Here is a 17924-nt window from a genome sequence, read left to right as displayed (position 1 = left end):
TAAAATCTAGACATAAGAATTATTTGATGGCAGATAAGAGAGTTGTAAAAGAAATAAATATTATTACATTTTTTAGTGATTCTTACCCCACAAATGATCATTGTTTCATCCACATGATTTTAGTGATGTCTTAAACTGATCTCTCTCCCTCATATATTTGGTTAGACCATGTTTTTTACAATCTTCTGATCCCATCACTTAGCCTTAAACATAATTCTGAATTTATTACTCTCATTTTGTGACTTGTATTTATTGCACAAATCTTTGGCAAGCACCTACTATGTGCTGATAATCAGTTCTGCACTGTCTCTTAGTGGAAGTCACCAATAAATGTAATATGCTATGGAATATGCTATTGGAAATATATAATATGTAATATGCTAGTGGAAAGAAGAAAACACAAACAGCATGGTCAAAGAGCAAAGGAATCAGGGGAAAAAAAACTTCACAAGAAGCAATAGCTAAAGTAAGTTTTGAACTAGCCAGGGCAAAAAATCACAGGGCCCAAATTAGAGAAAGGACATAGCATCTTTGTGGATCAGCAAAGATCAGCAACAATAAATGTCCTGTTATCCACCATGATCAGGACTAGCTGTCAGTTCAACAGAGAATAATTTTTAAAATGTCTCATTGGCATGCTAGTTAGATACAGATTGGGCAACTACAACAAAATGCAATGGTTTTCACGAGAGGAGTTGCTTTCACACATTGTAGCCTGAACACAAACTATGTAGGAACAGTGCATAGACTTTGGGGGACCAGGCACTTTCCATCTTGCTTTGTGGTGCCCTCCTCCTCATAGTGGAAGACAGCCAAGCAGCCATTCCATCCTGTTCTCCATCAAGCTCCTCTTTTCCTCTGCACTTAATTTTCTGGTAGGAGTAAGAGAGAAGACAAAGATTCCAGACTTCTTATATCCCTTCCCTTAGGAAACACATCAGTGTTTCACTGGATATATCACTATATTTTTTAGCCTAGTCCATATGATAAGTGTGAATAGTGGTCTCAACAGGCTTTCCTCACAAGAGGGTCAGTCCCTGGTGACACCATGTCTTTGGTCTGATACCCATTTAGTGGAATCATTCCAAATAGTCTGAGGTATGCACCTTTTTGTCTCCAAATTGGGGTGACTTCAGGCACACCCATATCTGAAAACCAGAAATATCCTTCATGGATAATTCACACTCATAAGTAGACCCAGGAACAATAAGTCTTCTGAATGTCTCTGTCATTATCAATTCAAAGAAATGAGTCCTTCTCTTCTCTGCTTGACTATTTTATCTGACCCTCTCCCCAGTTTCCTTTCTCCTCTCTGGGTAACACCAGATAAGCTGCATGATGGAGTAGATATCCATCGGTGGAGCTGGATGCCATCCTGCCTTGGATATTGAAATCCTCATATTTTATGAGTGATTTTCTTGGATAACCTGTGCTTAACTTCAGAGACGTGTGCCAGTTCTGTACCATTCACTCCTTTCTCAATGTGGAGATGAAAGGAGAGGGTGGCTCACAGCTACCAAACATTCTCAAAAGACGACTACTTCCCAATACATCCTCTCCTACAGCATGAGGACAGAGAAGTGAGAAACAAAGAGAAGAGATAAATGGCACCACACAATAGATGTGAAAGTGTATGGACCTAGTAATAATAATAACAACAACAACAAAATACCTAGTTATTGAGTAATGATTACATGCTGATTTCCCTTCCAAGTGTTCTATGCATGTTAATTAATTTAATTCTTTCTCAAAGTGCTATGAGATAGTGCACTATCTTACTTTTGTGGTTAAGTAGCTTGCCCAAGCTTATTGCCTACTAAGTAGTGGAGCGAGAGTTTGATCTCAGGTAGTCTGGCTCCTGAGCTCGTGCTGAGACCAGTCATGGATAATACAGTGTGCCATGGGATGCTGAAGTGCAGCTATCAAGATGACATAGGGAGGGGACAGATGTGAAATGTGAAACAGGACAAAACAGCACAGTATGATATAAAGTTACCACAGAGGGACTCAGTCAGAAAAACATAGTTGGTGCTACCAGTCAGATGCAAAAGCAGTTGTGTCTCCTACAAACAGATGCTAGCTCTCCAAAACCAAGTAGCAGCCCTTTGTGTAGAGATGATATGAAACTCATTGTTGATTCAATTCCAGTCTTTTCTGTCAGAATTATGTAAATGAATGATAAGCTGTCGAAAGGAGTACCTTCTCAAGGAAGAAAGAGCACTGATGCATAATGAGTACTTTAAATCTCAATAGTTCCTTTCATTTATATTTACTATATGACTCTGTCCACATATCTAACAAATGCTGTAAACATAAATAAAGTGGACTTCAATTTAGTCTTGTGAGTCAGGGGGAATATTGAAACATTTTCTATATAAAATTAGCAAAGTGATGTTTTTACTGATTTAATAGATTTTGCACAACATAGTCAAAGAAGTGAATATGTGTGTGTGTATGTTGTATCTAGATAAACAATGCCTATTTGGGAGATCGAAAATTGTCTGCCAATCTTATGTTATATACTAACATGAAATCGCATATATAAGTATCGATATAAAAAGGATAATAGAATATTGTAGCCACAGTAGAAATCCATGTAGATTCTAATTTTGTAGTATTGCGACTAAATTTATAATCCATTTAATTTAATCATTCTTTGTTGCAAATGTTTGAGGCTTGACGGCTATTATTAAAAAGATAAAATATGACGTAGTGCAAACAAATAAAAAAAAACTTGTACTGAGTGTTCTTGACATTTGACAATGCCATTAAGCTAAAAGTATTGAAGACAGAATTTTAAATCAAGTGAAGCTGTTCTTGCGCTGGGATATCCCAAAAAGATTTACAGAAAGTGTGTTCAAATTTATTACCATGAACAAATTGAGGCAACCTAAATTGTTCTGAATTTTAATAAGTAATTAGTAATATATCCACAAAGATTAGTAATATGTCCACAAAGGATAGGGATGTGCCTTGTCTGAACCAATATAGTTTTTACCACCTCTATGATATCTCCCTCTTTCTCTCCCAGAAAACAACGGGAATATTTGAAATACAGAGTAATAAAATGTTTCAGACACATTTTCAAAATAACACATTTACTTCCTAAATAAACAATATGGCAAATAATAAATGTATTTATTGATAGAAGGTTATCAAAATGAAGAGAAAGAGACTGGAATCAGCAGAGGAAATGACCAAGACAACATCAACATATTATGTGGAACACAAGAGCAGCCTCGAGTGGTATTCCATTTCTTTTCTCACAAATACACGTTAAAACATTCTAATGACAGTTAAATCATAGTCACAAATCGTACCTACAGCTGAAAAAAAATGTTTGCCTTACTAACTTTGAATTGTCACTTTCTAAGAATAAATATTGATGACCGAATTCCATTTTATGTACATATTTTAAGAAGCCACTAGGAACACATGCCTATCTTCCAACAATCAAGCTGCTAACATAATGATTTACATAGAAAATCCTGTTGATCCCAGAGCCCCATTTTGAAGGGAGAAATTATTCATAACTAGTTATATTCATATTTTAATATTCACATTGCTGATGACTCTTCTCTGTCATGATCTATTATCTAAACTTCATATGTGAAGCAGAGGCATCATAAAATATACATTTTAAAAGCCTGCCCTATTTTTTCATTAACAGAACTAATTGATTTGTAGATGAGCACAATTTCCTTACAGGATGAAAAAGTATTTTGATTACTCTATGAATAAAACAATCACTGTTCTCTTTTTATAAAGCTACAAAAAAATTTTTCTTACTAATTTCTCATTTGAGTTAGAAACGATGAATGTGGATAGGAACATTCTTATTTGAAATTTCCTGGTGCTGTGTCTTATCCCTTTCTTAATTAAGCACTGATAATGTATATGTTGACACACTAACAAGGAGAATTTGAATTAAGAAGCAAAAGTAGAGAAGAAGAGAAGTAGAATTTCATAGCCCTCCGCATGTAGAAATACGTTTCTTTAATGTGAATAAAATTTAGAAATATTTTTGATAATTTTTGTATATCGAACCATCTTCTATTAATTAAGTTTAGGAAAGAAGTAATGCCAAATATCACCACAGCAGTAGATGCTGTTCAAATAAATTTAAGTCATTTTTTTATCCACTGGATTTTCCTTACAAGTTAGTTTCAGTCAGATTTCACAGGGTAAATAGTAATAGGGACTGATTTATATTAAAGTACAACTTTCCCTACTGCAATATTTAGGAACAGAAATTTCACTCAGATTCTTGAGTATAAAAAGTCCCCAAGGTGCAGTCTGTGTTCTCCTTTACATTCAAACAGGGAGGAGATGATTTATATACTAGTCAATATTTCAGTTGGATTTGGGGAATTATATTTTAGCTATGCAGAAGGAATAGATTTGATGAACTAACACTTCCATTTTAAAGAACTTGTGAGAAGTGAATATGTGATCTGAATTTTAATAGCACACACAAGAAGGGTGGGGAGGGAACCAGGCTACTGCTACAGCCATGAAGTATAGTGTGGTTAGTGCATATATTTAGTTAGTAAAGACCAATTATAGTCAGGAAGGGGAAAAGATGCTTTATTTCAATAATCACATTGAGCCTGAAATTTAACATAAAAGCATTATGGAGTGAATGGTTATTTTCTCTTTTTAATGGATACACATGTTAGTCTAGAGGTCATTAAACTTTATAAATTGAAGTCTGGAGAATATTTCTGTACCACAAAGTAGAAAACCCACAAGTTAATCTCTTTCAGGCATGCTTTGTTCCATTAAGTGTAGACTTCAAGGGAAAAGGAAAATATAAGAGAAGAAAGAACAGAGGGAGAAATTAGAGGTTAATTGCCTTTGTTGATCTCACAGTAGTTTTGACAGATCTGATCCATTAAAGTGTGGGTAAATGGATGAATGTATTCTTAGTAAGGTTGTGTGTTTTCAGAAATTTTATTCTTGACATTGAAGTTTTAATTCCATTTATAATCTGAATAAACGCTGACTAAATTATATTTATAGAAATTTCAGCTTTTACATGTGTGCATTGTTATGCTAAAATATTCAAAATTTTCTCATAACTTTCCAATGGAATATGCACATTCATGTCAGAGTTTATTTGGAGGTAAGGAGGAAGAGTCACCTAATTAGCACTTTTTCTTGCCATGTTATCTCTTTTACTAAACAAAAAGTTTAGAGTATTTGTATTAGTTATCTACCACTGCATAACAAGCTATCCTGAGTGTCATAGGCCAACAAAATGAATGTTTATTGGTTCACCAGTTCTGTAGGTCAGAAATCTGAGAGTACTTGCCCCAAGTGGTTCTGGTTTAGCATTTCTCTCAAGGCTGCTATCAAGTTGTGTGTTGGAGCTCTAATCATATAAAGATTTTATCTTGCAAAGAATATTCTCCCAGGTTCATCCATGAGGTTGCTGGCAGGCCTTGTTTCTTCCTCTTGTGGCTTCTTCACCAGGAGGCTGAGGATAAACATTCCTCAGATGGAATGAAAACCTAGGGTAGGCAGAAGCACACAATCATTTTAGGATGTGTCCTCCCATTTTCTGACACACTCTGTTCATTAGAAGAGGGTCACTAAATCTAGCCTGCACTTAAGCAGTGGTAAATTAAATTCTATTCATTATTTCAGTTTTCTATTGATTCTTTAACTAATTACTCTAACCTTAATGGCTTAAAACATACAAATTTAATATCTTACAGTTCTGCAGGTAAGAGTCCAACACAGGTCTCACTGGGCAAAAATAAAGGGATCCACAGGACCATATTCCTCTGGAGGCTATAAGGGAGAATTTGTTTTCTTGTCTTTCTAGTTTCTGGAGGCTTTCAGAATTCCTCAACTACTGACCTCTTTCTCCCATAGTCAGACAAGAGTGTTTGATGAGTCCTTTCCTCAACACATCATTTTGACCTATCTGTCTCTCTTCCTCTTCCAAATACAAGGACCCTTGTGATTTCATTTGAGCCTCTTCCAGATTACCCAGGGCAGATAAACCAAGACAATACTTCTATTCAAAAGTCAATTTAGGGGGACTGGGGTTGTGGTTCAGTGGTAGAGCTCTTGCCTAGCATGTGTGAGGCACTGGGTTCGATTCTCAGCACCGGATATAAATCAATAAGTGAATAAAATAAAGATTCATCAACAACTAATAAAAATATATTTTTAAAGTCAGTTTAAGGTTGGAGATACAGCTCAGTTGGTAGAATACTTGCCTCAAATGCACAAGGCCCTAGGTTTAATCCCCAGAATTAAAAAAAAAAAAAAGTCAGTTTAATTTCCTTTTGCTATCACAGGTACAAGGAATTAGAATGTTCAAGTCTTCAGAGGACTTTTCATCTGCCTACCACAGGTATCAAATAATTTGTGAATATTTATCCTATTATTTACTCATTTGGTACTAGGGAATGAACCCCAGAGGTACTTTACCACTGAGATATATCCCCTGCATTTTAAATTTTTTTTAAATTTTAAGTCAGGGTCTCTTTAACTTGCTTAGGCCCTCACTAAATTGCTGAGGCTGCCCACTAACTTGCAATCCTCTGCCTCCTGATTCACTAGGATTACAGCTGTGTGCCACTATGCCCATCTTGGACATACATTATAATCCACCACAGTAGTCAGTCACTATCAAATATGGTCAGAGCTACATATTTACAGATTCCACATCTGTAGATTCAAGAATTGTGGACTTGAAAAAAAAGTCAGAAAAACAAAAAAGACAAAGAAAAACAAGTTTCAAAAGCCAAACCTCGATTTGCCACGTGCTGAGCCCCTGCACTGAACCCACACAAATGAACTGATGTGTAGTCATGCCCTGCTGTAGACTCTCATCATTTCACGGTTCCTCGGTCTTTCTTCAGCACTCCTTTGCGTGGCCATTGCCTTTGGAATTAGGCCTATCACGGTTGCATCTATTTTGAACATGTACAGGCTGCTTGTCCTTGTCACTGCTTCCCAAACAATGCAGGACAACAAGTATTCACACAGTTCTTACATTGTAGCAGGTATTATAAGTAACCTAGAGATAGATAGTGTACAGTCCACAGGAGGATTCTATAGGTTACATGCAAATACTGTGTCATCTTCTATGAGGAACTGGAGCATCCAAACTTTTGTATCTGAGTGGTACTGGAAGCAATCTCCTGTGGATTGAGAGATGTTGTGTATAAAATCAAGAGCTTTTTAAAACAGTCATCATTTTGAATAACTGTTGCACAGCAATAAATCTACTCATTTGGTATGGTAATTGATCTAGATTATATTCATATAACTTTCTATTTGTAGATGTAGTTCCAGGTGATGCCTTTTCTAATTATAATGGTTAAAAAATAGAGAAAGTATAGAAGAGATATTTTAGTTATTTCTTATAGTCATGCCCCTCAATTCCGAGTGGATACTGAGGAATGACTGACTGTTACATCCTTAGAACCTGCATCCTACCCAAATAAACACACTCTTGGTCCTGTACCTTCAGAATTTTCCCCAAAAGCTAAAAAACAGTAACACAGCAAACTGTCTGCACTAGTCATTGAATTTTCAATGGAGATAAACATCCCTGTTTACCTCTTTCTTAGACATATATAGTTGCAAAGAGCAACAAGATAAAATTTCTACTCTAAAGTAGGAAGAAGAAAATAATTGGATGTAGTTTAAGGCATAAACCTCTGACATCAGATAGAATCCCATTTAAATCTGGGTTCTGTTAGAGTACTAGCCCTGTGGATTTATGTAAGTTATTCTTCTCTCTTGAGGTAAGCTTTATCTACCTGTAAAGTGGGGGTAACAATACTGATAGTGTATCAGTACTGTGTAGATGTTTATCTTCAGGAACTAATTAGCTCCTTAATCTTTTCTGTTGTGTGTGTGTAATGGCTATTATTAACTTTACATGCCTGTAATCTTTTTCCTGTCATTTCTGTTGATCACTAATAAACACTATTTCTTTAAATTCGTATTCTAAATACTCCAACAATGGTTTCTACCCCTGAACCCCTGAAATAAGGACCTAACCTAGATACCAAGAACCACTTTAAAGGAATTACACATTGCCCTGCTTTCCCTTCTCATGGGCAATTGCTATCCATAATAATTATGTGGAAAGCTTTTTAAAAATAATGATGAACTATTTTATTCGTAAATCTTTAAAAGGCCATAAGCTAATTTATCCATGTACCTCTATATGTTTCTTTTAAAATTAAAATCTCTTATTATAACTAGCTATTAAATTAAAACTGTGAAATTGATGGTATTATAAATTTAGTTTAAAAAATCAACATTGCAGATACAATGATGTGATTTTTTTGCTGTGATAATATGAACATGAATTTTGGTGGAACACAGTATGATGGCAAAAATAATATTCTTAGTAAATTAGGAAACCTATGGAGCAGAAATGTACTTGGACTTGGTTATGGTATACAAATAATTCATAATTGCATCCAACAAACTGTGAGGTTCTACCAATTTTATAAGCTCAACTATATCACAGCTTATAAATATTTTATGTGTACACAAAAAAAATGGAAATATAAAAATTTTAATGATAAACCTGATATTGAATTAAAAAGAAAACATCAGGAGGTTTTTACAGGATCTCTTTTTTTATTTCATATCATAACCAGAATATGGAAGTGTTTGAGCTTTTGAAATACTAATTGCTAAATCCTTTAATTTTTTTTCTTTTTAAAGAGAGAGAGAGAGAATTTTTTAATATTTATTTATTTATTTTAGTTTTCAGGGGGCACAACATCTTTGTTTGTATGTTGTGCTGAGGATCGAACCCGGGCCGCAAGCATGCCAGGCAAGCGTGCTGCCGCTTGAGCCACATCCCTAGCCCAAATCCTTTAAATTTTGTTAACATTTTGTTAAAGATTATTTGGAAATCTTGAATCAATATTCTCATAAAAAAATTCAAATTTTGTTTTTTAAAATGATTTAAAGTAAATCTCATAAATAAAAAGAAAAGCTTATTCTTACAAAAGCTGAGCAGAAATAAACAATGAGAACTCTAAATATATGCGAGATTTAATTTTTAATGCCTATTATGATGACAGAAATATTTTGACTTAGGGGAAAATATTTTACCAGCGCTTTTATTCATAATAAATATTTATCTTCTGTGCCAGAGGAATGAAATTGAGAATGTTCATGATTGTGTGGCATCTACATTTACTGAGACGTTCAAAAGACTATTCAGACATTTTGACAGGTTTTATCTTATAAAAATATGTCAAAGAAAAGTGCTCTGTGACTGAAGGTAAAAAGACAGTATCTGCAAAAGTATTTGGACTGAACTATTTGCGCATCTCAGTGTAAAAATGGAATTGAGAACTTCATTCATTCTTTGTTAATTGGCTTTGAGTTTATTTTCCCCCACATTTGTAAGAAGAGATTTTTTCAACTAAAGTATATTTACAAAGAAGTCTTTTGTACCTGTCAATAATGTCAAAAGTATTTGAGAAATTATATGAAAACTGAAAATAATAGCATAGAACAATTAATTTTACAGAAAAATACAGAACATATAAAACAGGTATTATCAGAGACCTGAGTAAATCACCATGGAAAATTACTCAGCTTATATTGTTTTTAATATTCAAATAATCAAAATTAAAATTCATTTTAAATTTGCTTTACTCAAAACATATTCATTAGAAGAATTTTTTAAAATCTTTAATTACAACTTTTTTAGAACAGTGATATAATAAACCATTTTTTGATTAACTAACATTTTTAAATAATAGAATTTTAATAATTTCATCCCCCCATTTCACTGTAAAATGACCCATTTTGATACTAAATGGCAAGGTCACCCTAATTATAACTTTGTTTATGATGTGGTTATGTCTGTCCCAGAAGTTCAGGTCACATATTTATTAACTCATTGATGAGCTCCTTCACTTATTCGACAAACACTTTAGCCACATCTGTGAGCCAACTATACTACATTCTTTGAATAAATTTATGAGCAGAACAAAAATCCTTGGCTTCATTTCGGTGGGGAGGCAGGTGTCTCGAAATAAACAAAAGATATAATAAGTAAATAAATTATATCACACAATAGAAGCAAATAATGCTTTGGAAAACAAAAATTAAAGCAGAGGACTGTGATTGTGATGAATGGTAGGAGATGATATTGCCATATTAAATAGTAAGAATAGTAAGTAAATATTAACACCAATTTTAAATAGTAATAGTAAAGTTACCATATTAAACCTTTGAGCAAAGATTTGAAGGAGTTGAGGAATTTAGCCAGGGATTACCTGGAGGGAGAAGAAGCTAGAGGAGAGGAATCAATTAGAGCAGGGCCAGGACATGTTTGAGAAGCATCCAGGGTACCAAAGCTATTGCAGAGGAAACATGAGGAATCGAGGTGAGTTAAGAGGTGGGAAGTCAAAAGAGGAAATGTGGCTGGATAGTGGTTATGGATACAGATGGGACAACAGAAAAATCTTCTCAATGTTTTTGCTTAAGCCCTGGCTGGAAGTTTGTTTTTTTTTTTGTTGTTGTTGTTGTTGTTTTTGTTTTTGTTTTTGTTTTTTATCTCAGAGAAATCCTGTATATCTTTTTTTTTTTTTTGCCTTAACTTGGCTTTGTTATTAAATATTGTGTATCCCAATATTCAATTTCTTTCCTTTTTGGGAAGGTTAGTTTTTTGTTTTGTTTTGTTTTGGTTTTTGGTATTGGAGATTGAACCAGGGGTGGGCTTAGCCGCTGAGCCACATCCTATATATATATATCTATATCTATATATATATATATAATTTTTTAAATTTAGAGATAGGGTCTCACTAAGTTGCTTATGACCTCAACTAAATTGCTGAGGATGGCTTCAAACTGGTGATCCTCATGCCTCAGCCTCCTCAGCCACTGGAAGAGAAAAATCTTAATTTTTTTGTACTTCTTTGTTTCTTTGCTCTATCAGTTTTGCATTCTCAGGCAAAAGAGCTCTTTGGGGTTTGCTTTTTCATGGAATTCCTAAGAGTAAGTTTTGAATTAAAGGCTTTCTACTTTATAATTTTCTCATGGAGATGTTATTTAAAAAATTGATCCTTTGTATAAATGAAATTACTATGTATTTAGCAATCTGCCAATAAATTATATAGACCCTACTGTAAGCCAGTGACTTTTTCAAAAAAAAAATTAGAATCAACCTTCATTTACAGAATACAGTGTTTGGAGTGAGAATTCCTGAAATTGTAGTTGATACCACTTCTTATTAGTGATGTCAGCTTATGCAAATCACTTATGTTTTCTGAATTTAAACTTCTGTAAATTGGAATCAACAGGGTTAGTGTAAGATTTTTTATTGTGTGTAAAAATTTGATCAACTGCTAAATGATGTACAAATACCAGCAATGATTACTATCATCAACGATGACATTAAGATAGCATCATTACATTGTAAGCCTTTAGAAAGGCATCTTTTCAAATGTCATCCCTAAAAGCTTTATTCTCCTGTTCAGAATTCTTAACACCATCTTTTCAAAACATCTGAAAAAATAAAGTCCTTGAATGACAATTGAAGGAAGAGATGTAAACTAAAAGTGTAATATTCTAGTGTTTCACAAACTTGAAGGTTCATGGCAACCACTGGATGTTCTTTTCAAAGTTCGGACTCACTGAGAGTGGGAAGAACCTGGTTTCTGAATTTGTAACCAGCTCCTAGCCTGTACAGATATTAGCTTGTTTTTGGTCACACCACCATGGTTGTGTGCTACCCTCCTCATCATATGTATTCGACTTCCTAACTTTACTTCTGGCATTTAATTATATTTATGAATTAGCACAGCAGTTGGAATGTTGTAAACACTGAATACAGTCATCACAAAGAGGACCTAAGAAAATAAAGTCCATATGTACACACATGGAAAAGGAGAAATTAAAGTAGGAAATCAACAAGAGGAGCAATACTCCATCTTGAGGTCTTTTTTCACTCATGTAAAAATCTGAGTGTTCACAAAGAAACTGGTAATCCAAACTCTCTGTTGGCTTAATTTTATTTTTCAAGTATATTCAACTATGAAAATAAACTATAGATGCAAAATAATTAGTACTGTTAAATCTATACATTTATGATTCACAGATGGCTAATTATTTTCACCATGTAGTTTTAGTCTTAATTATCATGACAACTTTCCACTGTTGATGTTAATAAATCACTAAGTATATTTTTAAAACTGTTAAGCAAAGTACTATACATATTCAGAGTTCTGCTGGTGGACATGTATGTGAATTTTATGTTTGATTTATTTGGTTTCTAAAAGATGTATCTCTTTATAAAACTTGTCATCTTGATTTTTTAACCTTTACAGAGATAAAGATGTTTGTGGAATATAGAAAAGACTTCTTTAGGAAACTTATCCAAGATAACAAAAGAGATAAAATGATCCAAGAATAATCATATAAATAGAAAAATTTAGAAATTAAATAGTTTTATAATTATTACCACTTAGTGTTTGCTTTGTAACCTGTGTGAAAATGTGCTTGTGTTTGCTGCTCAATAATTTTAGACTAGACTTGACATTGATTAAACATGTACCAAAGCCCCAGAGTTTTATCAAGTTTCATGCCACTTATGCTTCAAGGCAAATCAAAGGTATTTTGACCATTAGCTAATAAGAGTTTTGATGGGAAGGGCAAAGTGAAACAAACAAACAAAGAACAGAAACAAGTTTCTTGCTCAACTGATAAGAGCTAAGGCTTTTGCAGAATTTGGAAGATGTGGTTCTATGAAACACCTCACATTAGAATTGCTGCCTCAGGAAAAAACCACATCATACACAAAGAATGGATCCTTAAAGACATTCCCAGCTATAGAGAATGGGGCACCATATCCTCAAAGCATGAAGTCCACTTCTTTATTATGACATGTGACATTTTCTATAGTAAGTGGCAGGTTTGTCTTTCTCTGTAATATCTGTAGAGCCCATAATGCTCATTTTTGGTTACTAAACACTTAGCACAGCACACAGCACATTTTATGTGTTCAACAAAATACAATGACAGTGGATGATCCATGATTTTTTTTCCTTCTTAATATAACCTTTGGAAAAAAATAGATAGTAAATGTAAAAGGTGTGTCCATTTTCTTCCACTTTGGTTTCTACTGGGGGAAATATATATATATATATATATTATATATATGTGTGTGTGTGTGTGTGTGTGTGTTTAATCTAAATAAGTCACATAGAAGAGTCAGACTTACCAGTTCTTTGGTATGAAGTTCAAGTTTCCACTTTTATTTGCCCTTGCAAACAGAGCCTGGAAGCATGGAGTGTATTCTGGTAACAAATGGGAATCTGGCCAACCAGTGATCTTTGCATTAGCATTCTAATAACCAGAGGCCAATGTGCCATAGTGCTGTGTCAGAACTAATTTATGAAACTAGGTCCAAAGGCTCATTAAAGTGGTCACAATTCAGTGGCTGCCCAGTAAAATTAGACTACAGTTTCATTCTCATAACAGTGAATATTTTAACATACTATTAAGGACATATTTCAAGTGTTAAAACTAGCTTTGATTCTGGGAAGGGAAAAACAACAAGATTAGAAAGCCATTTACTTTTGCAGTATGAAATGGTTTTACTCTCAGCTTTGGACTCAAAATGATTCAGATGTTCATATTTTAAATCATAAGGTGGGTTGCACTTGGCATTTTCAAGTTTGGTGCAATTTTTCTTCAGAGTAAATACACTGCTTTGCAGCTCTAGCAAAATACTGGATTATGAAGCTACCTGGGCAGAAAATCTCAGGCAGCTGAGCTGGGAGTCAAAAGTACATTTCCTGTTGGTGCCAGAAAAATCTCCCTACGGCACTCCTTTAACCATGCATCCTGCCCCATGATGCCAAAGCTCCTGATAATTCAGAGTGCATTGTTTTACAAGCTGCTTTCCACTGCCAAAACTGGATATGAGTGGCATAAAAATTTGGAGAAGAGCAATGAGACACAAGAGAAGAAGTTCTAAACTGTGAGTCTAGTGCAGCTTCCGTTCCTGATGCTGACCCTCAGATAATCATCTCTTTCTGCAGGAGCAGGTAACCCCTCCCCTGTTACTTTGATGTTGGCACACGGGACAGTGTAGTGAGCTGGGCTAATGATATTAATATGAAAGCCATTTAATTTCTCAGTAGCTCAAATACCTGTGTGCATGAAGTGAGAATAATGATTCTTGCTCTGCTCATTTCACAAGGTTGTTCTGAGGATCTAAACTAATAATAACTGCAAAAACAATTTTTAATGGTTTGATACTTATCCTTGGGTAATGTATGGTTATATCCATTCACTTGTCAAACATAACAGACTGTTTTCTTTATCTCCTGAAGTTTTATTCAATGGAACGGTAATGAATCCTTAAATCTTCGAAATGTGAACAATAAAAGACTCTGAATGACTTTTCCTGACAGTCTATATGCCATGGCTGAATTATTTAGATTTCTATTTAAACCAGGGAGAGAAGAGGAAAAAAAAAAAACCTTCTAAGAATATTTTCCTTTTAACTAATTCCTTTAGAAGAATATTGCTTTCAATTCCTTTCCACATTTAGAAGAAAGCCTTGATAATTGATGCTCTATCACACTATATGTTAGACATTACTTCCACATCAAGATTTAATGTAGCTAGAAAATGACAGAGGACATCAGGGATCACCAGTGGTACCGAATTAAGTAGTGAGTGTCAGTTTATTACAGCAGTATAAATAATATGTAATTTAAAACATTGCATTAACCTTTAAAATGAGGATGTTCCAAATTTAATCCTTGGAAAGGAAATAAATGTAAAATATTTTTCTAAATATTTTCAGGCTATCTCATACACCAGTATTCTGGTGGAGCTCTGATGTGCTAGACGTTAACAGGCATGCTATGCAAAAAAAAGCCTATATTCACCTGTATACACAAGAACACTTGAGTAAACATGACTCAACATGTTTCTCTTTTTATCAAGATTTTATCTGTTAATTTATGGTGCAAATATCCATAGCATTTTTACCAAACCATTTTACTTTGATGAATTTGTTTGATGACATTCCTATTAACATCTTCCAAAATACTGTTCAAAAAAAACACCACTTTAGGAAATGTGTTGACAGGATGTGTTTGCTTGGATCTGAAAAACACTCATGCAAGAATCTGCCTCTGGCCCACATAAATGCAAGTGACAATGGAATCATTGACCAGTTACTGGATAAACAACACTGCAGGGAGCTGTAGAGCACAAGAAGTTTTGTAAAACTATGAGAACTCTCAAAATTCAAACTCAAAGGTCACAAACACACTGTAGTCAGTACAGTGGAAATGATGTAAAATAAGAGGTGTGAAGGGGGAAAGTGACATATATTTGGGTGTAGCATCAGAATTATCTTCCCAAATGATAAAATGCTATTGCTGTGGTCTTTAGTAGTTCACTACCAGGGATTATTCAAATCAATATGTTGACATGTGCTGGTTTTCACTTCTCAGGATGGCACTTTGCAACAATACCTGTCCCTATTTTCCTCATTTAATTTGCTTTGAATCCAAATAGGTTCAGCTCATTGACTTTGTTAAGTTTTGCCCTTTATAGTTGTTTGTGTCATGGTATAATAGTATTTCTTAGTTTTAACATGAAGAAGAAAAGGGAATTGGCTAAATTTTTTAGTGAGTTAATATATTCTAAATTAACTTACTATGAAAAGATATGGAAGTAATCCAATAGGATATTTCTCGATTGTTTTAGTCTGAGGCATACTGTAAGTATAATTTTGAAACATATTTTAACTTTTTCTTATATTTTCATACTAATTTGAAATATTGAAACCAATAATTAAAATCAATCAAAAATCAAAGTAGATTTGGGACTGTTCTACATGAATCTTTGTAGGTGTTTATAGAGGCTCATAATATTCTATGATAAAATGCAAATTCCCCTCTTCCCTTCATGAATGTCTCTATTCCTCTCTCCTAGCTGTAAGTAGAGCTTAAGTCCTCTTCCTTTTGGTCCCTAAAGCTGGAAAGGATCAGGGAGGTCTGCACAGGTGTGCCGGGTAGTGCACTCTAACACAGATAAGTCTCATCAAAAGACTTCTTTAAAATAGTGCTTATCTGAATTTACCAAGGTAAATACTTAAACGTGCACATTTATGTATTTTCTACTACATTGTTGAGCATTATCCCTGGAAGACTGGTAAGGTTCACCAAGCTGATCCACAAGTACTTTTATTTATTTACTTGTGATGCTGGGGATCAAATCTGGGCCCTTGTGTATACTATGCAAATGCAATATCACTGAACTATATACCCCCAGTCAAATAGGTTCTGCTTGGGTACTTCTGATCCATAACTAGAAACTAAGAATTTCTAATTAAAAATCACTTATTAAGAATGGTTAAATCTGCATCCCTTCTTGAAAATAATATAAAGACTCCCAATATTAATATTGGGTATCAATGTGTAAGTTCAGGAACTCAAGAAATAACCATCCTCTCCACCCTGCTGTGTCCCTGTTTTACTCCCCTGGTCCTGTCTTGTGAATAATTTGCACAGTACCAGGAAAATGAGGATACATAGGCTCAGGAGGTCCTATGCCAATAGCCACAGAGTTCCTGCTAAGGTATCATTGCCCTGTTTGTAAGGTCCTTTGAAGACCAATAGCTATTGCTGCATAAGAAACTGAGACTTGGCTTTCAACCAAGCTGACTTGTTCTGAAGACACAATTAACTCTTGTAGTTATAAAGTTCATTGCAAAGGAAATGCTCTTTATGTTTTTAAGGCTGTATGTCCACCAGATGAACTGAGTTCCCTGCCCTGTGTCCCCCTCTCCCTGGACGACATGCTACTTTTCACCTCTCCTCTTCTCTATCCAGTGAAACCAGGCTTTGGATAATGGTCAACATAACAGTGAAAAAATATTAAAATGTGCATATTTAAGTATAAATTTCCATGAATTCAAAGAAAAATTCTGCATTTGAACACTATTCAATATTCAGAAGGGACAAAGAGTTTGCTTATGAATTTTCAATCCCTTTGAAGGGAGGCTAGTGTCTGGAAATGACTGAGTTTACCAGCCTGTCATGAAAGGCTTCCTGTTGTATGAATATGGTGTTAAACTCCTAAGCATATCTTCAGAACAACTGACAGCACATCATGAAAAGAAAGAGCATGCTACAATATTTTTATTGACAGAGTTTCTCAAGCTTTTTTATTTACTTATGAGAATAATTTTACATTTTTCATTTTTTAAGTCATGGGATCTAAGCTACAAATATACAAGTGAATATCATGATATTTTCATAGACAGATACCTTCAACTAGCATTACAGAGTTTTATAAAAACAGAAATCTATATTTGTTTCTCCTGATTTTTAAAATTATTTTATTTGTTTTAATTAGTTATAGGTGACAGTAGAATGCATTTATGCACTTTGATGTATCATACATAGATGAGGTATAATTTCTCATTTTTCTGATTGTACATGTTGTAGAATCACATTGGTCATGCAATCACAAATATACATAAAGTAATAATGTCTGTTTGGTTCTACTATCCTTCCTATCCCCACATTCCCTCCCCTCCCCTCCCTTCACTCCTTTCTGTCTAATCTTAGGTAACTCTGTTCTTCTCTCTAATCCCCCTCCTATTGTGAATTAGCATCATCGCATATTAGAGAAAACATTCAGCCTTTGGTTTTGGGGGATTGGCTTATTTCGCTTACTATGATATTCTCCAACTCCATCCATTTACCAGCAAATACCATAGTTTCATTCTTCTTTAAAGCTGAGTAATATTCCATTGAATATATATATATCACATTTTTTATCCATTCACTTGTGTTTTTGTCCCAAGTATATTACATCTGAAAGACTCAGACACTTGATTTTTCTTGTGCCTTATTCTAAAACATGCAAGAGTCAGTCTTAATGATTAA

The 17924-nt window shown here is 34.3% G+C and overlaps 1 protein-coding gene across 11 annotated transcripts in view; it reads left to right on the top strand.

Moving 5' to 3' along the window:
- Ralyl (RALY RNA binding protein like) overlaps positions 1–17924 on the top strand; it is a 622839-nt gene that overhangs the window by 463367 nt on the left and 141548 nt on the right. The window contains exon 1 of one of the 11 annotated variants that reach the window (XM_078016969.1): positions 13902–14054. The exons of the other annotated variants lie outside the window; for them this stretch is intronic. The gene's annotated coding sequence lies outside the window, so the exon portion shown is untranslated. Of the gene's footprint in view, positions 1–13901; positions 14055–17924 lie in introns of those variants that run through there. 11 annotated transcript variants of the gene reach the window in all.

The sequence above is a fragment of the Ictidomys tridecemlineatus genome, chromosome 7, assembly GCF_052094955.1.
Source record: "Ictidomys tridecemlineatus isolate mIctTri1 chromosome 7, mIctTri1.hap1, whole genome shotgun sequence".
NCBI classification, from domain to species: Eukaryota; Metazoa; Chordata; class Mammalia; order Rodentia; family Sciuridae; genus Ictidomys; species Ictidomys tridecemlineatus.
Note: the sequence above shows the minus strand (reverse complement) of the source record. Positions and strands in the feature narration are given on the sequence as shown.